This window comes from Homarus americanus, unplaced genomic scaffold (genome assembly GCF_018991925.1).
Source record: "Homarus americanus isolate GMGI-L3 unplaced genomic scaffold, GMGI_Hamer_2.0 scaffold51476, whole genome shotgun sequence".
Lineage (NCBI taxonomy): Eukaryota > Metazoa > Arthropoda > Malacostraca > Decapoda > Nephropidae > Homarus > Homarus americanus.
The window spans coordinates 6613476-6635374 of record NW_024736148.1 but is presented as its reverse complement, the minus strand read 5'-3'; positions in this window follow the sequence as shown (position 1 = coordinate 6635374).

Genomic DNA, 21899 nt, shown 5'->3' with positions numbered 1-21899 from the left:
TTTAACATGTTGACAAAATTGACACACCCTAATGGGTATGTGGTCACTGGTGCTGGCGGGTCCAGGTTTTATGTGTGTGTGAAAATGGTGGTGTCTGTTTGTCAGAATTTGTCGGGATTCCCCGATTTTCCCGGTGTTATGAATGTTTGAAAGTCTGGGCGTAGGTGTGTAATGCTACCTTGCTCAATTAGATTGTGCAGTATTACTCCAGCAGGGTTTCTGTTGTGATGTCCAAGGGTTGTGTGTGTCGAGCGTTCAAATCGCCTGGGAAGTATGCCGGGCTGTTTCGTCTGATTAGTTTTTGGTGGTCTCCAGTCGGGAATATTGGTCTTCTGGATGGTAGGTATGATGTTCCTCTTATTATTGGTCCTTTGGTGGTGTTCATTTCTACTGCCAGGAAGTTATCTTGGAAGTTGTCAATTATTTTGTGTTGAATCGTTTGTTTAATTGCTATTGCTGTCCCGTCTTGTGGTTCTTCGTTGCTGTTTCTTTGGTATACGTAATAATTAAATATTTCATTTTCTCGTTGTTTTTTCGTCCGTGTGCGTTGATAAGAATGATATCTGGGTCTATTGTGCTGTATATGTTTATGAGTTCTGTTTTCCTCGCCAGGGTCCAGGCAAGAACGTTGTGTCGGATTATCTTTAATGATTTGTTTTGTAAAGTCGTGGATACCGAGAACTAGTTGCAGGTGGTTTGTTGGCTCGTGTTTCTACTGGCGAGTGGATATGTCTTTCTTCTTTTAGTTCCCTTCTGATTTTCTTGAATTTAGTTACGTCTACCCTTTCATTTTTTTATTAGTCCTGCTCCTATCAATGTTTCTATCTAGGCTTCTTCTACCCTGGCGTTTTCGTAAGTGAATTTGAATGTGCCTTCCTTGATCTCCTGCAGAAGTCTATCACTTGGTGTGTTGACTTAGTAGAGATGGATGCCGATCTCTTCGCCTACGTCTGCTGCCTACGCTCCTGTTGGTGAATGTGTGGGGGCACGATGGCCAATGAGGGTGTCTCTTCTTGTTTTCACTTTGTTTAGGTCAGCTTTGGGGGTTTGTGGTTTCTCCCTCTACTGAGTTGTGGTATCTAATAATTTGTGGTGTGGTGTGATTGGTTGGCTGATTGGGTCTAATTCCATCACGTTTTTTCTATAACAGGTTTGGTTATTTGCTCCTGAGTCTTAGTTATTCCCAAGCTATTCTCGGTAATATATTTAAATATTTCTGTTGAAGGGGCGTTGTCTAGGAATAAGAACCTCTGGCAGATTATTGGCAGCAAACATTTCCCTGGTCGTTTTTCCGAAGGATCCTGGCTTTGCGATGTTGTTGATGTGTGCATGAATAATAGCCGTTAGTATTGGTAGTCCTTCGCTCAAATTAAGGTATGTAGGTTGTATGGGGGGATTTTCTTTAGTTTTCTCCAGGACTTTGCTGGCGGTGCCTTGCAGTTTTGAAATTGCTGCATATGTTTTGTTAAGGTCCGTTTCTATCTTCTTGTTTGCCTTTTGCTTTTCTCTCAGTTTCTTAATTATCTCTTTCCTTGAGGGACAACGTGCTGCCAGTGTTCTGTGGTCCCCATTTCAGTTCAGTCATTTGGGGTTATCTTTGTTACTGCATTCTTTGAATGTGTGGGCTTCTGCTGCGCATTCAGAACATAATTTCTTATCCTTTTGGGGACAGTTTATCCATAGATGGTTGTATTTGTAGCAGTTCTAACACGGTGTTACGGGGTAGAATTCTTCCTGTTCAATTTGTTGTTTTAATTGGTGGTAGTGGGAGATGCAGAGGATTTTTGAGCCATGGAGATCTCTCCAAACCTGATTTTCATCAGGGTAAGAGCCCCGAGTATTAGCACCAGCTCCTCGACTCTTGCCCATGGGTTCCTCTCTTCTATATAGTTGGCTATGTAGCTTGGTGTTTCCTTTAGTACGTTCCTGTCTACCCGTTTAATGACTAAATGTAAATATTTCTTTCCACAGAGTTGTGGTAGTATTACTATTTCAAAGTCTTTCCCTTTTAGTTTCCTTATTGAATCGGCAGAGAGCATGTTTTCCACGTCCTTTTCTTCAAGGCAGAGGACTATGAACGAGTCCTTTGCTTTGATCAAGGTGGCGAATTTGATGTTCAACTGGGCACATAATAGTATGCCCAGTTGTTCCTTGCGTTTTTCGGATACACCCCCTGGAGAGAGCATTCCCGGATCCTGTTTCCAGATGCCTTAGTCATTTTTCTCTGGTCGTTCTCCGTGGCATCAGTCTTGTTGCGGTTTGAAGAAAGTAACAGGCACCCTATCTATTCCAGGAGAACAAGCTAACATAGGATATACAACACTCTCCACCGCCACTTGCTGGTCGAGTGGTCGTAAAGTGGTTCCTATGTCACTCTCCTGGAAGCCTCATTAGGGGAGCCTACTTCCCTAGTGTTGGTAAGTGCTCACTTATAGAAGTGAGTTAGTCTACCTATTCGGGGGGGATTCAGGAATGCGACCCCCTTCCAAGGTGGACTTGCATGATTGTAACAGCACCATTTGTAATATATAAATATTTACACCAAATGTATAATACCAAATTATTCAACAAGTTATTCAACTGTGCCTCAGTTGTTGATGTTATGCATTGCTGAGGCAGCAGTTCCTTCGGGGAGCGAGCGAGGGCAGGCTGAGGTCAGCCCATGTCAGCAACAAGATATCTGACGCGTTTCCTTCCCGAGGCCTGCTTCACTCTTTCTCCCTGGGTCAGTGAGAGGAGACTCATATCACTTGTTACCCAGTGAACACCTCACTTAAGTGTTCTCCTATAAGTGCACTAAGCACTAAGCACTTCCCTTAGCAGAGAAGGTTCAATATATTCTCAACTGAACTCAGTACCTGTGAAACTATATTTTCCTACAATAAAGCAAAACCAACAAAGTGTTTACTTCAGCCCTGCCACTTATCAATTCCAGAACTAGTATATATATATATATATATATATATATATATATATATATATATATATATATATATATATATATATATATATATATATATATATATATATATATATATATATATATATATATATATATATATATATATATATATATATATATATATATATATATATAGTACGAACACACAATCACGATTACCCAGGAAGGCTCGGCGGAAAGGATGGGTTCTGCTCCTACCCCGTTTCGTGGGAGGGAGGTGAACAGTTACAGGGGGGCCAAGGACGAATACACCTCAAGGGTGCAGGTCGCTAAGCCAGAGCGAAAAAGAAGGAAGATCAAAGGAAGAGCAGCCACTGGTGCAAGTAACACCAGTGGAATCGCGGCTCGAGTCCGCTGCAGGAAGCCGTTACAGAGCACCGAATCAGGGCCGCCTCTGATCAGGGGACCCCTGATCAGTGGGAAGACACAGAAAGGGTGTTGTCTGGCACGAGCTTCCCAAGTGAGGTGAGGTGGTCGTTTCCGTGGCAGTGAAGGGTCTGTAAAGAGGTCCAACCAGAGCGAAGGCTGGCTGGCGAGTGATGAGTGAATGTGAGTTATGGAGTGTGAGTGATGATGCCCTTCGTCTGCACAGTTGGTTCATCATCATCATCATCCAGTTTACCCTAAAAGAGCATAACCGTCTATGTATATTTATATTCTAACAACACCTGTACAATACTTTCCAGCCTGTACTAAATAAAAGGTTAATTAGCTTTCAGTCTACCTCAATATCCATTCAACGTAAAAACAACATCAGTATTACACATTCTATCCCAAACCAGTGTAAAGATTAATTTCCAAGCTATCCCTTAATACGCCCAACGTAATCAACGTTTTCTTTCACGATAAAAAAATAATTCTACCAGCTTACTAGTCCCACTTATTCTTTTCATATTCCCATCTTTCTGTCGTTTCCACAATACCTGTCGTAGGCTCATATTATAACGCCACCCAGCGGGGCCAGATGTAGCCGGGTAGAGAGGAAATTTTACACTGATGGAGTTTGTATCCCCAACTGAGGCCTTTATGACAGGTAGGAATACTGCAGGTCGCGAGTTTATGAACCAAAGCATCAAACCTTCCAGAAATTTACAAAACTCTCTTATTTTATGTCTTTACTTATTGTGTATTAAAGCATTAGTCTTACAATATCCGTGGTGACAGCATTCGTGTTGTGTGTGTAATGTTATCTGGGTGTGTTAAAGTATAAGTGTTCCGTGTGTCATGCTATGTTATCACTTATCAGGGTGTTTTTTTTTTTATGGGGATTAGCCCACCCGGACTCAGGTCACTGACCCACATCGGGACCTGGGGGGCTAAAATGTAATAATAATAATAATAATAATAATAATAATAATAATAATAATAATAATAATAATAATAATAATAATAATAATAATAATAATAATAATAATAATAATAATAATAATAATAAAAATATATAATAGTCATAATAATTCATAATAAAAAAAATTTATGATAAAACAAAACAAAATTAAATAATAAAATAATGATGATAATAATACAGTAACTGTAATAATAATAATATTAATAATAAAGAACTATAAATACAAAAACGAAAAAAAAGATCAAAAGTGAGAAATGATATATGTATGTTGTGTTGTCAATGGTAAGAGAAACAATTGAGACCCTGCAATTTCGTATAAATGAAGCAGAAAGTCAGATCAGCAACCTGGGACTTGGTCACAATTTTCTGATGCCATATGGCAGCAGGGTCTACCATTAGACAACACATTATGCTTCCAATATCTTCCCAGGCAGTAGTACCTTCCTATTTGGTAGCTGCCTACTACCTACTACAGCATTAGTCTTAAGACCTCACTGTGTTACAGTATCAGGGTAACTTATAGTATTTGTGTTATGGTATTAGTATTACAGTATTAGTGTGTTACAATACACAGTATGTGTTACAGTTATGTGTTACAGTATTGGTGTTGTTCACCTACACACCGACTTTGAGTAACACAGTTCTGGTTGCCACATAAATATAACCCTGAGGGAAAATCGTGGAAGAGAAAATCGTTGTTTGGTAGATAGGTAGGAAGGAAGGTCAATGGAGGAGAGTTAAAGTTCTGGCAGGCTGGGATGGATCCTGGCCGCCTCACACCCTACTGTAATAATCTGCCCCGACCAGACAAGTTTACATTTAATATTTATATAAAAAAAAAGTTTCTCTGGGAATCATGCGACGTGTATATTATACGTGTATAATATATGATCATCTATGCAGTTATATACTATATATAAAAAAAAATATGTATATATATATATATATATATATATATATATATATATATATATATATATATATATATATATATATATATATATATATAATCAACAACCTCATCCCACCAGGACTCGAGCCCACGATCTTATGTGCATGACTGGGGAACGTTACCTCTAGACCACCAGGACAGTAAAAGCAGTCCTAGACTTTGTTATATTTCACACAAAGCCTGTTCATTGAGCTTATGACGCCGTGAACCTCCAATTGGGGACTACCCGTGCCTCTTAGGTGATCAGAGTAACGTTTTACCACATCCGGCTTCGAAACACGAGGTTCCATATATATTTCATTAGCCCATAAAGCGCGCGGACTTCTACATATAATCAACAACCTCACCCCGCCAGGACTCGAACCCACAATCTTATGTGCATGACCGAGGAACGTTACCTCTAGACCACCAGGACACTAAAAGCAGTCCTAGACTTGCCATATTTCACACAAAGTATGTCTGTGTGTTTTTGTGTCTGCACGAGAATCTCGGAAACTACTTTACCGATCTGTAATGATGATGGATTGTATTATATGTAGTGATGATGGATGATTGTGTTATATGTAGTGATGATGGATGATGTCTTATGTAGTGATGATGGATGTTGTTATATGTAGTGATGATGGGTGGTGTTATATGTAGTGATGATGGGTGGTGTTATATGTACTGATGATGGATTGTGTTATATGTAGTGATGATGGGTGGTGATATATGTAGTGATGATTAGACAATAAAATAATAACAGTTTAATGCTAAAAAATATATACTTTGCTGTACCGTTGTAGTGAAAAACCTGGTGGAACTTACATACACCGTTAGTAAACTATTGATGGAAGAAGAAGTTTTGGGGACTGAATAGTGAGACAATGTGGAGCCTCCCGGAGGGTGGCGTCCTACCGTGGCCTAGCGAATGAGCAACATCAAAAAAAGATCGGCAAAGGCAAAAGTCTTAGAAAAATGCAGCCTCATAGTCTGGGATGAATGCACTATGTCTCACAAGTTAGCGTTTGAAGCATTGGACAGGACCTTGCAAGACATACGAGAAAATGACCAGCTCATGGGTGGTATTACAATGGCCTTTGCTGGAGACTTTCGCCAGACCCTTCCTGTCATTCCTCGAAGCACTCCAGCTGATGAACTGAATGCGTGCCTCAAGGCATCATACCTTTGGAGAAGTGTTCAGACACTCACCCTATCCACAAACATGAGAGTACATCTACAAGGAGATAAGGATGCTGGACGGTTTGCAAACCTTCTACTACAGATTGGGAATGGAACTTTCCCTGTTGATTCAGAAGGACAAATAATCATTCCTCAAGGATGTGGAAATGCTGTAAAGTCCTCAACTGAGCTCACTAACATGGTCTACCCAAACATTATCCACCACTACAAGGATCACAAGTGGCTGCGTGAACGCGCAATTCTGGCACCAAAGAATGAAACAGTGGCTGAAATCAACATGACTCTACTCAGACAGCTTCCAGGCAGTGAGACCTCATTCAAATATGTTGATACAGTAATCGACCAGGACCAAGCAGTCCAGTACCCTGCAGAATTGCTTAATTCTTTGGAGCCCGCTGGAATGCCTCCTCACCACCTCACTCTCAACATTGGAACTCCTATAATGCTCTTAAGAAATCTTGAACCACCAATCCTCTGCAATGACACAAGACTGGTTGTGAAGAACATGAGGCCACATGTACTGGCAGCTACAATGCTGACAGGAAAAGCTAAAGGAGAAGACGTGTTTATACCAAGGACACCTCTCATCACCACTGACCTGCCATTTGAGTTCAAGCGACTTCAGTTCCCGGTTAAAATGAGCTTTGCTATGACCATCTACAAAAGCCAGGGACAGTCCCTAAAGATGGTTGGCCTAAACCTGGTGTTTCCTTGCTTCTCTCATGGACAGTTCTATGTTGGTTGCTCCAGAGTAGGAACTGGCAAAAATCTGTACATACTTGCTGCTAATGGCAAAACCAAAAATGTGGTCTACCTTAATGCGAAAGAGATATATATATATATATATATATATATATATATATATATATATATATATATATATATATATATATATATATATATATATATATATATATATATATATATATATATGTATATGCATAGATGATCATATAATATACACGTACACATAATCACATAAAAACAAACAAATTTGAACCTCTTTCGTATTGCTGGTGACGTCATATCGCTTGTTTTGAACCCGGGAAAATATAAACATGAATACTTACACTACTAAGAGTTTCATGAACATAATATTAAAATTTTCATATACTCATAAGTAAAAGCTTCATGCACACAATTGACTTAAAGTATCTTACAGAAGCTGTATAGGAGGGAAAATTTATAGTTTATTTAACATGTAATAATACGACAAAGACAGCAGCGGTACTCCTCTCCTCCAGTCATAGCTAAGTTTATCTTCCTCCCCCTTGTTTTCGTGAGACAGAAAAGGTGAACTGTAATGACCAACAACAAGCTCTTTCTTTACTTCACCTTTTGCCTCACAGATCAGGTTCCCACTGGCAATCTATTTTCTTTATTTTTGCGTTAGTCTTTCGTTTGCGTTGACTTTCCCTGATCGTATTATTAGTGTTTTACGATCCTGGCCCAGCTAAGACTAATTGGAAATTTCATACCTACTTATATTACAGTCATGAAATCTTACATATATGACTGAATATTTTTGTCATAATATCTCACTTCTGGTCCTAATATTGTGTATTCCAAACCTGCTTCAGCTTAGACTAATTGGAAAATCCTTATGAAAAGAGGGTGAACATTAGCCCCCATAGTTTAAATTACCTGATGATAAAATATCCAAGCGATACCTGGAGGACTAGGTTAGGTTAGGTTAGGTTAGGTTAGTTAGCGTTAGGGTGGTTAAACTTAAAGTGAAATAATCTGTGAGGGGTAATTGTTCGTGTGATCCAAGAATTATATACATTACAGATATATATATTAACCTCCACTGTAATTCATCAAATCAAACTCCTATTATTGGATATTCTTATCATAATGTCTGAAATGACATACAATCTCACATTAAGTAATTTCATAAAGGAACATTAATTGAAATGTAAAGTCTTTGACCCCAGGTTAACGACAAGACTTCATAAACTAATATATATATATATATATATATATATATATATATATATATATATATATATATATATATATATATATATATATATATATATATATATATATATATATATATATATATCAGTCCATATAGCAGGCGAACCTCCATATACAAACAATACCTCACTAGTCGGGAATCGAACCCTGGACCTTTGCGTTTGAACAGGGATCGCTACCACCGCGCCACAAGAACGAAAAAAAAAAGCAATCCAACCACATAGTTGGCACGAGCAGTCCCCAGTGGAAGTTCTCGGTGCTTAACAAGCACGATGAACAGGCTTTGTGTGGAGTATAAAAGAGCCTATGATTGCTGGTAACCACAAGGAAACAATAAAACACGAAGTTCCAACTGCTTACGTGTAATTTACATCTTCAGGGGTGAGTGCAGATTAAGGAGAAATATTTACAAGACTAAAATGTACAGTAAAGGAGAGTGAGATCAAGTCCCTATGAACAGCAGGTGTCCATCATATTCAAGTCAACCCTTTCACCTAGTTAAAAATTTTGTAACCACAAAATTGTCCAATTTTTACATGCCATTCATTTTGACAGATTCAATATGTTTAATGAGACTAGATTCTCTAATGTTCCTACTGACAATTGAATTGCAAGGTAATATTGAGGAGGCATCGTCCCGGTCAATGCAATGCTTATTATCTCTCATATGAATGAGCAAAGCATTGGATTCCTGGCCTGTCCTTACGCTATTTTTATGCTGTTTAAGTCTAGTTATAAGATCTTTTCCCGTCTGGCCTAAGTAGAACATATTACACTCCTTGCAAGGAACCCTGTATATATAGCCACCTGCAATGCTGGGGGGAGTTCTTAATTAACATTTGTTTTAAAGTGCATGAATTACTAAATGTTACATTTACGTTCCAGGTTTTGATCTTATTGGTCGAATAGGGCTCGGGAATCGAGTGGATATAGCACTATATTAATGGCAGCCGGTTCGAATCTCGCCGCCAGTAGTGAGTGGGTCCCCTCCATTTGACCCATGCAGTACTGGCCTCGCTGTCTCCTTATGTACTAAAGGTTGTAACCACATTGTCCAGCTTTTAATTGTATTCTTGACTGAGAAGTTTCTGAATGTCAAAAAAAAAAAAAAAAAAAATGAAGAAAAAAATTAAGAAAAATTAAACAATATCTTACAGTGACCTTCATTATTTCTAGGGGACCGGTGGTAGAAGCGGTACCGTTCTTGCCTCGCAAGCGAGATGTCACTGGTTCGATTCCCGGGCCGGTGGAAGTTGTTTGGACATACTTCATAGCCCCCATTAGTCCCTGTTCACCTAGCAGTAAAGTAGGTACCTGTTGAAAGTTGAGAATTCGTATTCAGGGAGTTGTTGGAGCTTCCAATAACTTGGTGACATAAACCACTGACTCTTCAGGCTTCTATTCCCTTAACTCATGAGACATAAAGGCAAGCATGAACTTAGCATGCTTCCCTGTTGGGCGCTGTAAACGCTTCTGCGCTTCACCTTACACAAGGATGTAGGGGGGTGCCCCCCAAAAAAAAAAAATTTCATTATGTTTTCAACTTTTTTTTATCACGTGAGTTTAGTGCATTGCTTTTCATTGATTAGTAATGGAATTGGAAACCAATTTATTTTTGTGAAAAAAGAATTTATTTTTATTAGTGTTGTCTGTTCCTATCACCTTTCGTTTCGTCAGGCAACTCTTGCTTCATCATTCGCCTCTTGCTTCATCAATTAACTTTTACTTCTTCATTCAACTCTTGCTTCATTAATCAACTCCTGCTTCATCGGTCATTTCTTGCTTCATCAGTCATTTCTTGCTTCATAAATCATCTCTAGGATGGAAATTTACAACTTTGTTTTCCATTGCTAATTAGTGATAACTTCTGTGTCTCTGTCTCAGTATTAGACTAACTCCTCTATCCTCTTCTCCCTTCTGTTCCCACTGTGTCTCAGTATTGAACGAACTCCCTCTCCTCCTCTCTCCTGTGTTCCCACTGTGTCTCTGTCTCAGTAGTTAACTAACTTTTCTCTCTTCTTCTGCCACTGAGTCTCTGTCTCTGCATTGAACTACTCTCCTCTCCCTGTCGTATTTCATATCATATTTTTGCCTGGCTTAGCAAACTTGGTGAATTCCCTGACGAACGAGACATGTGTTATTTTAAATTCTCTTATAATTCATTGGGGACTAAGATAATGTCTCTTATGAATTTCCAACGATGGTGATTCGAATTTCCTTTAAAACCTAGTGGCCACTGTGTTTCACCTATATCCGAGGCTCCTGTACCCACCACAAAGATAGGGTCCACCAGGAACAAGTCACCAAGCCCTTTCTCCGTCCTCACCTCTTACGTCACCCTTTGCGACCTAGAGGGCAATGTGGGGTATCTTCTTACATCCAGATCCTACAACATTACAGTGGGCAAAAGGGTAGCTGGACCTGGTTAACTTTTTTTTTCGGGAATTAGCCCACCCGGGCGCAGGTCGAACGACCCACAACGGGGCGTAGGGGGCAAAAAATAAGAATAGAAAGAAATTACAAATAGAAAAGGAAAAGGTTATATGAATCTACACCAGGAAGATGCCGGAAAACCAGCTTTTTAAAGTGAGACAGATTATATGAGTATGAAAACACAGAACAAGGCAGAGTATTCTACAGTTTGGCTCTGTGAGGAAAGAAGAATGTACAATAACGGGTTATTCTAAATCTAATGTGACCGACATCCACAGAGAAACGGTGGGCGCAGCGGGCAAAACGTGTGCTACGAGCTCTCGGCCTTGCCGTCCGTAAACAGGTTGCCAAATCCACCGAACATTGCCCGTTAAAGTACCTGTAAAAGAGAGCGAGAGAGTGGAGCAACATTGCAACGAAGAGAAAGGGAAGTGAAGTAGCTACGGCATCTGTAGAGCATTCCCAAAATTCGGGAGGCAGCTTAAGCAATGTTGAGGATGAATGGCTTCCATGACATATTAGAGGAAATGGTGAGGCCTAGCATATCTATTTTAGAATTTAGCAGAATGATAGTGTCCTGAAATGTAATTGGTGGGGGATCATCTAATTTAGAAAGTATAATTGGTAAATACTGAGTTTTATTACTATTGAATTTAACCAAGTTTCTACCTCCTCATTCGGAGATGCTGCATAGATCTGCATTGATAGATGTAATGATATCAGCTCTAGAAACAGTTGTAGTGTAAAGTAAATCATTGATAAAAAGAAGGAAGAGGGAAGGTGAAAGAACAGAACCATGTGGGACACCACTATTGGTATAAAAAGGGAAAGAGATGGGTCCCTCGACAGCAACTGCCATGGATCGATTCTAAAGGAAGCTAGAGATTAGAAAACAAAGTGGGGGAGAGAAACCATAAGAGGGAAGTTTAGAGAGCAATGACTTGTGCCATACCCTGTCAAAGACTTTGGAGATGTCGAGGGCCCCAACGAAAGTTTCTCCATAATCCCTAAGAGAGCATGACCAAAGATGGATGCAGTAGGAGAGCAGATCACCAGTAGATCTCGCCTGGCGAAAGCCATACTGGTGATCCGACAAAAGAGAATATCTTTCAAGGTGACGGAGAAAATGGGAATTCAAGAGAGGTTCGAAAATCTTGGAGAGGGGTGAAGTTAAGGCAAAGGGGCGATAGTTAGAAGCATTAGAATGGTTACCCTTCTTCGGGATGGGCTGAACCAAGGCATGCTTCCAAGAAGAAGGAAAAGTTTGGGTTTTGAGGCAGAGGAGTAAGAGGCGAGCAAGTACAGGGGCCAGAGCTTCAGCGCACTGCCTCAGAGCACGAAGAGGTATTCCGTCCGGTCCATGCCCCTTACTCACATCCAACCTGGATAACACACCAGCAACCCTACGAGTGGAGATTATAAGAAAGTACATAGGTTCAGTAGGAGGAACAGGGTAGGAGGGATAGAGTTGGAATCGTCTAAGGTGGAATTAGAGGCGAAAAAGGTGCCAAAGAGATTGGCTTTGTCAGGGGGAGAGTTGGCTAGAGTATTCAGGTCGGAAGAGAGGAGGAAAAGAAGGAGTGCAGAAGTTATTACAGATGTTTTTGGTTAAGGAGTAGAAGGATTTACTAGAGGAAGAATTAGTCAGGACAGCGGTGTTTCTTTATATAAAATTCCGCTAACAGCGATTCCTAGAAGTAATGAAAGAGGCGTGGGTAATGGGAAAAGGAGATAGTTTCATAGCTTGATATGCCCTATCTCTCTCCCTACATGCAAGAGAGCAGGAGCGATCAAACCAAGATTATAAAGTGAAAGTTTTGGTAGAATATGGGATAAATGCACTCATACCACCCTGTATAACCACAGCAATGCAGTCAGCACATACCGAGGTGTCCCGAGTGGAAAAGCAACATTCAACCCAAAGAAAGTCGATGAAGAATTCTCGCGAGGATTGCCAGCTTGCCCTCCGATAGTGCCATAATTGACGTTTAGAGAGGGGTGGGGGAGGTGGTCGTGCCCAGTTTGATTTAATAGAAACAAGGTTGTGATCAGAAGAACCTAAGGGGACAGAAATTGAGTGTGAATAGTGTGAGGGGTTAGACGTAAAACAAAGATCAAGAATGTTAGCAAGTTGATCGTATCGATCAGGAACGCGTGTAGGGTGTTTGATTATTTGTTCCAAATCATTAAGTAGGGAAAAAGAGAGTGCCTCAGCTCCACGTGGGTCGTCCCTTGCAGAGCCAAGCCACTCTCTGTGATGTACATTGAAGTCCCCTAGGTAGAGGATCTTGGTGTTGGGGTGTGTGGATAACAACGACTCATGGAAAGAAGTGGGATAGTCAAAGAGTTCGAAATGGTTGGTAGAGTTGGGAGAACAGTATAGGAAACAAAGAAAAAAAGTCAAAGTAGGTAGAGATATTTTGAGCCAGATGTCATCATACAGTAAAGGGAAGATTCAAGATCCGTGAGTCGAGCTATAGGTGTACGTGTGTTGCAGTAGGCGCATACACCTCCGTTAGAACAGAAAGAGGTATAAAGGTTGTAGTTGAGGACTTGAAAAGGTTTAGGTGAAGCTGCTTTGGTCAGTTCAAGTTCAGAAAATAGTAAGAGGTCGGGGAAGAGGTTAATAGATGGTACTCCTCAGAAGGAAAATTGGATCTCAGGCCGCGAATGTGGGAAAATGAAGTGTGAAAAAAGCCAATCCTTCAGCAACCGCGGTGGCGTCAGTTGAGGCCCCAATAGTTTGATGATGATCAGGTCGGCCCTAGGGTCCACAACCTTCCCGACCAGTGGGACCCATCCTAGAAGGCCCCGCTTCAATATTATTATCAACTGACATAGGAGAATAAAATAGAATGAATAGAACAGATCAAGAATGAGTACGGTTATATATGTTGTGTTGTCAATAGTAAGAGAGACAATTGAGACCCTGCAATTGTGTATAAATGTGACAGAAAGTCAGATCAGCATCCTGGGACTTGGTCACAATTTTCGCGAGGCCATATGGTAGCAGGATCTAACATTAGACAACACATTATGCTTCCAATATCTTCCAAGGCGGTAGTACCTCCCTCTTTGGTAGCTGCCTACTACCTACTACCTGTGTCTGTGTCTATATCAGTTTGTCTGTGAGTTTAGATAAGTTTGTCTGTTTCTATATACCTAAATATCTTTGTGTGCCTATTCGTGTTTGCATTTATTTGTTTGCGTTTATATAGTGCTTTAAAGTTTTTATGTTTGTGATTTGATTTATCTATTGTCTATGGAAAAGGTATTTAAAAAACGCATTTCCCGATTTGAGGAAACTTAACCGATTGGTTGGTTGAGGAAATATTGATTTACTCTTATCAGAAAGTTTGTTTAGTTAAGGTCGCAGGTCGTGTGTGGAGACTTAAGCCTATCTCGATTAGCTAGTACAAATTAGTTGCTTTCTTGTTTTGTTTTTCTTTTTTTGTTGATAAAACCTGTAAAGATTTACACCTCATTCTATCCTCATCTCATTTTTTTTAAATATTTCCATTGGATCACCTGAAGTTTAGCCCCTAGCTTAAATTTCACCTGATGTCACGTTTCCGGTGAGGGGGGGGGGCTTATATTAAGTTATGTTAACATTGTTTTAGATAAGTGCACGGTTAGATTAGGTTCGATTAATATAATGTTGAATTGGTAAGGTTGGTGTTATGTTAAATAAGGTTAGGTTAGTGTAATGTTTTATTATGTTAGATCAGTTAATTTAAGCTAGGTTAGGTCAAGTTAGCATTAGGGTGGTTAATCTTAAGGTAAACTAAGCTGGGAAGGTAATCTTCAGTTGAGCCATGTATATTCTATCCCCTCATTCTAAATCATTCTCCTCACCCTACTCCTAAATCTCACGATGGATTATACACTGGTCAACATAAAAAAAAAATTCTCATGGTTCTGGATCAAAACAGTCTGATTCTAGTGTAATTGTATGTGCTGAACTCAATTATGACATTCGTATAGCTGTATCAGGCTCAGTTTTCCAGAACCAGCATATCTATATATTTAGTGTACCATGCTATTCATACAGTAATTTATGTGCTCATTGGCTCCACTTATGCAATTATTTTGTCCTGATTTGTGCTTTTTTGTTTGTTTCAGTTTGCTGATTCATGATATTGCATATCTACACCTGCATGATTTGTAATTACTCTGAAATTAACAAAACATGGAACGTCGCAAGTGTGTGAACGGTGCTGACAGTTTCTGCTACATATGTGGTGCCTTCACTCCTGGTAGCCTCAAGAAACCAATCACAAAAGCTGTTCGACTGAACTACAAAAGTTACTTCAAATATCATTTGGGTGACCAAGACAAGAAATGGGCACCTCATGTAGCCTGTAAGTCTTGTGTTAACCACCTGAGCGAGTGGATGTGTGGTAAATGAAGTTCAGGAATGCCGTTTGCTGTACCAATGATATGGCGTGAACCTAAAGACCACAGTAGTGACTGCTACTTCTGTCTCACAAATATTAAGGGAATAAAAATCAAGACACGAGGCAAGGTACAGTACCCCAATATTGCTTCTGCAATCCGACCAGTACCGCACAGTGCTGAACTTCCAGTCCCAAATCCACCGACTGAACAAGAATTGAGTGATTCCGATTCTACCTCTACCTCAATGGAAAACTACTACCAGGATGACTCTGAAAATACCAGGCCTAAACTATTTACTCAAGAAGCGCTTCATGATCTCATCAGGGACCTAAACTTGTCAAAAGAAAAGGCTGAAGTTTTGGGATCCAGACTAAAGCAGCGTAACCTGCTAGAAGATGGAGTGCATATCACTACAGCGCGTTACCGACATGGACAGCTGTCTGCATTTTTCAAGATGGCAAACAACCTTTGTTATTGCGAGGACGCAGTATCTCTCATGCAACAACTCTGCAAGTCTGAAACATACAAGAAAGAGGATTGGAGGCTGTTTATAGACTCAGGAAAAGACTCTCTGAAAGCTGTTCTTTTACACAATGGCAATCGGCTTCCATCTGTCCCAATAGCACACGCAACAAAAATGACTGAGAGCTATGAAACAATGAAAATTCTGTTGGCCGCTATAGAGTATGAGAAACACCAGTGGAAGATATGTGGCGATCTCAGTCATCAGTTTACTACTGGGCCTTCAGAGTGGCTATACAAAGCACATGTGCTTTTTGTGCTTGTGGAACAGCAGAGCTGATGCAGAGCACTATGTGAGAAAGGATTGGCCGACAAGACCAAGAGATGCGCCTGGAAGGTTTAACTGTGCTCACAATCCGCTTGTAGATCCAGAAAAGATATTTTTGCCTCCACTGCATCTAAAGCTCGGTTTGGCTAAAAATTTCATCAAAGCTATGGATCAATTCGGTGCTGGGACTATACTTATCTCAAAAACTAGGTGGTGTGGTTTCCGAAGCCAAGTTGAAAGCAGGTGTCTTGAATGGACCACAAATTCGTATACAAGTTAATGATAGCGAATTCACCAAAACATTGAACCCACTGGAGAAAAAAGCATGGGAATCATTTGTCAATGTGTCAAAGAATTTTCTTGGAAACTATCGTGCTGACAACTACAAAGAAATCGTAACAACCATGCTTCAGAATTATCATGCATTGGGAGCAAGGATGTCCTTGAAATTGCATTTTTTCCACTCTCATATTGAATTTTTCCCAGGTAACCTTGGAGACGTTAGTGATGAACACGGCGAAAGATTTCATCAAGATATCGCCATAATGGAGAGCAGATATCAGGGACAATTCAGTCCTAACATGATGGGCGACTATTGCTGGACACTGCAACGAGAAGAGAGCAAGCTGTACAAGAGAAAGAGTAAAGTTCAGAAGCACTTTTAGAACTTCATATTTTGTCATTATAAAGGATTTGAACTTATGTTTTTTGGTACAATTTTTTATGAGCTTATCTGTGATAGGTTTAAAATTGTATCTTGCATGACGCGATAATGTTACTATATTTACTATTTTTTTTATTCTTTAAGAAAGTAGGTCTGATGGTAGAATGAAACATCCAATTAATATTCATTAATATGAAATTAGTCATGAAAGCACAGTCACATGAGATAATCTCATCTTTTGCACGACACGTGATGGAATATTAAATATTTGTACCTATTGATTTTTTTATCAAACCTGGTCTGATAGAACAAAACAAATATCAGATTCGAATTCAGCAATATGAAATTAGTTGTGTGAGCATGATCTCATATGTGAACCATTTTGGCTGTTGACCAGTGTTACACACACTCATGTTTCAGAGGGTTCCACCAGAGTAACTCACTTGACACTTCTAACATGCACGACTGAATCCCAATACTTTCTCACTCCTGTTGATTTACACTCCACCTAATACTTATCTTATGTATCATCACTTAACGAGTGCTAACCAAACTTTTCCAATAACCTAACCTAACCTAAGCTAATCTAAAATAACCTAACCTAACCTAATCTAAAACTAATCTAACCTAAGCTAACCTAATCAACTCTGACTTAACCTAACCTAACGTGTGTTTCTACAGCTATAAACATCATGCAATTGTTTAGGATTTTTCTGGTCGAAAATTATAAATTAAAGTTTCGTCTTGCTAATTCTCATTCGACTTGCCATCTCTCTTTCGCTTCATAACTCTTTCTCTTAACTCAAATTTTATCCCTACCTCTAAGAGTTATTAAGTCTTTTGATGAATTTCTACGGAGAATTATGGAATTAATAAATCGTTAATTTCCTAAATGATCAATGAATGGAATGTTCATGAAAGCAGCAAAAGTTGTCTTGGGAGTCACCTGAGAGTCACTTGAGTCACTTGAGTCATTTGGGCGACCTGAGTCACTTGAGTCACCTGAAAGTCACAGTTACTAACAGTTAATTGCTCGAGTAAAATAGTTCCCTCATGAGGTCGATGCAACGGAAAAACTTTGTTTAATTGGCCGAATAAATGATGAGTCACGTCCCCGCTGTCTCAAGTCATGAAAAGTTTGATTGGCATAATGAAAGTCAAAAGTATATTAACTACGGTCACTTTTTGGGGGTTACGTTTTTATAATTACTTTCTATCCGATGGAAATTCCCAACAGCTCGAGAAAAAGAGTTGTATGTAAATTAAAAACAAATTAAATTCAACGTAGAAATACGGTATTCATTCTAAATAGTGCTCTCATAGAAAGACAAAATTTACTTCTTAATAGAAAGTGACCCATTAGGGACAGTTCGGTTACAGTGCACTGAATATTACACTCGGCACACAAGGAGGAACTGTAACTTACTGCACTCAATCACTATTACTTCCTCAAATGTAAAATAGGGTACCCTTTCACATCTAAGTGGACTGGGAGTGACCCGGACTCGAATCAGTGACCCCTAGGACAGGAAATGAGCTTTTTATCCACTCGGCCGCTTCATCCCAGAGAGAAAGTGAAGACTATGACAAAGAGGAAGTAAATAGTGATCATAACATGAAGTAACGCAAAATGCATCGGCCAATATAACTTGTTTAAGAGGAAAATTTTCTTATAATATGTTTTTATTGTATATCACCTGTATTTTAAAACTCTTTACAATTTTTTCTAGGCTCTGATGATGGAAAATAATTTTTCCAAAAACGTTAGTGATTAAAGAAAACCCAACTAGTCAAGATGTTTGTGTTTCCTTGGTTCTCTCATCGTTATGCAACTACGCTTTCCACGTAACACCTATTGCTGAAGTTATATATATATATATATATATATATATATATATATATATATATATATATATATATATATATATATATATATATATATATATAGATCTTGATAAAATCACACGGGAAGATGGAACAACGGAGTATCTTTAGCTGTCTTTATTCAAGACATCTTCAGAGGCAACTGGATTACATGGACAGAGAGAGTTTAAATATACAGGGTGACCTAAAAACATGAGGTGGTCAGGTCAAAATGATGACATCCACTAATCCCCTACTACCCAACAATAATAATGCAGAGGAGCTTAAGAGAAGGGAGGTGACGTGACTAGACAAGTCAGGTCAGAAAAGGGGACCCACAAAATAACTATTATCATACATCTAGATCACAGGTTTTCAAAGCTTTAACCTTGGGCCACTGACAAATAAATTTATGTAAATATATTATCAGTTTTGAACTGACCATCACTAAGGTTTATTGATTTTAATTCCTTAATCAAACTAGCTTCAACAAGAAGTCTTTCTGTGACACAAGATGATTTGAATACTTCTGCTTTTTTCCCAAGCAATGGGGTGATTATTATTCCTAACATGAACAAACAAGGCACTGCTTTCAGATGCAGTTCTGATATTATACTTATGTTGTTTGATTCTGAGCTGCAGTGTTTTTCCTGTCTGACCTACATATAATTACAATTACATTTGCTACATGGAATAATAAACACTTCCATTTACATTCAAACATGGGCTATTCCTTATTAACATATTGGTAATGGTGGAGTCATACTTGAAAACAACATTAATATTTAGAAGCTTGAGGACCGAACTAACGGGACAAATTCATTACGATAGGCAGAGTCAAAATATTCTTAAGTGTAGAACTTGTCTGTTTGAGAGGAATGAAAGGATTTTAGCCCTTTTAAAACAACGATCAACAAAACACAGAAGGGTGCAAATTCCAAGTTTATGTGCAATAGAAATCCACCGCTTCTAATTCATCGTCAATAAATTCAGAGTCACAAATACGCAGACATCTTAAAACATAACAGAAAAAACTGACATTTTGGTAGACTCAAGGTGATTCGGATAAAAAGTGAATGAAACCGTCTACCTGTGTGGGCTTTCTATATACCTTAAATTTATATTTTGGCCATTTCTCATGATACATATCAAGAAATGGAAGGATTCATTTATTTCTCTTCAATTTTGAATGTGATACTAGGACAATATTATTAAGCTTGTCTAAAAATTCCAATGGGTCACTGTTTTAGGCCAAAGACAAAGAACATCATCTACATATCTATACCATGAGGAATAAAGTCCAATATATTAGGTAGTAATCAGGACTCAAAAACACATTGTCAGTTACGCATAACTCTATCAATTTCAGTAAAGTATCATGTTCAATAGTTAAATCTAACAGTTGTAATTTATCTTTAAGAAATGAAAGTAAGTCTTTCACAGGTATTCCTAGTGAACAGTGAATTTACATCAAAACTTATCAATTCGCAAGGTTCGTTGTGTTTCTGAGAGTTTATCAATTAAATCACTGCTATTGCGTATATGTGAACTAGATATTTGGCCTGTAAGAGGGATATCATCTTACTAAGCCAGCCACTTGATAATTTAGGCAACAGAACCCACAGAACTCACGATAGGACGTAAAGGATTATTATTGCTTGTGTGTTTTGATCAATCCATGTATATAAGGTGTAAAGTGGGATTGATTTGAGAGAGCTGTTTAGTGAGATCAGTTCTTTTTCAATAACATCTTCATTTTGGAATTAGATAAATCTATTAATATTTTCTAGGGATCTTCGTAAGCTCACAATACGTGCTTTCATCACTAAGTAATGAATTCATCTTATCATTGTAGTCACTTTTATCCAAGATAACAATAGCATTAGACTTATCGTAGCCTTGGTAATATGGATATTCTTATTTCTTTCAAGTTTATCAAGGCTGTTTCAAATCTTTTGGAATGTTTGAAGCAAATTTATTTAAAACACTATGTATTACAACCTTTCGCTATGGAAATATCTTCATTTGTAACATCAGACGACTTCTTTCTTTTCCAGGTTGATTAAACCTTAGCAATAGTATGGATTAACACACCGTTGAGTGATAGAAAACTCTCTACCAAAACCAAACAAGTTTCATTTGTCTGTAGATCATAAGATGATAAGTTTATAGAACAAATTTGGATCACTCAATATGGTCCAGTAACTCGTCAAACAGAGCATTTAATTTGGTATTTAACCTTCTTTTGGGCTTTGTCAGTTTCCTTACTAAGAAGTTGATATACAAAATCACGAATGGTGTGCCACTTATCAACAATAAACACTGTTTTGCATAAGTATTTACACTGAGCACTGTGCTTGAAGGCTAATTTCACACTATCACTTGAACTCTTGATAAGGAATCAAGCACCACCTTATCCACGTTTTCATTGTGGATTTACATGAAATATATATAGATATATATATCTTGATAAAATCACGGAAAATGGAAACAACGGAGTACCTTAGCTTTCGTCTTTATTCAAGACATCTTCAGAGGCAACTGGATTACATGGACAGAGAGAGGCTTAAATATACAGGGTGACCTAAAAACATGAGGTCAGGTCAAAATGATGACATCCACTAATCCCCACACCAACACACACGTAGAGGAGCTTAAGAGAAGGGTGGTGACGTGACTAGCCAAGTGGTCAGAAAAAAGGGATCCACAAAATAACTATCATACATCTAGATCACAGGTTTTCAAAGCATTTTTAACCTTGGGCCACTGACAAATAAATTTATGTAACATATTATCAGTTTTGAACTGACCATCACTAAGATTTATTGATTTTAATTCCTTAATCAAACTAGCTTCAACAAGAAGTCTTTCTGTGACACAAGATGATTTGAAAACTTCTAAGCTTTTTTCCCAAGCAATGGGGTGATTATTATTCCTAACATGAACGAACAAGGCACTGCTTTCAGATGCAGTTCTGATATTATACTTATGTTGTTTGATTCTGAGCTGCAGTGTTTTTCCTGTCTGACCTACATAATTACAATTACATTTGCTACATGGAATACAATAAACACTTCCATTTACATTCAAACTTGGGCTATTCCTTATTAACATATTGGTAATGGTTGAGTCATACTTGAAAACAACATTTTCCCGTGTGATTTTATCAAGATTTATCTTATCCACGTTTTCATTGTGGATTTACATGAAATATATATATATATATATATATATATATATATATATATATATATATATATATATATATATATATATATATATATATATATATATATATATATATATATATATATATATATATAT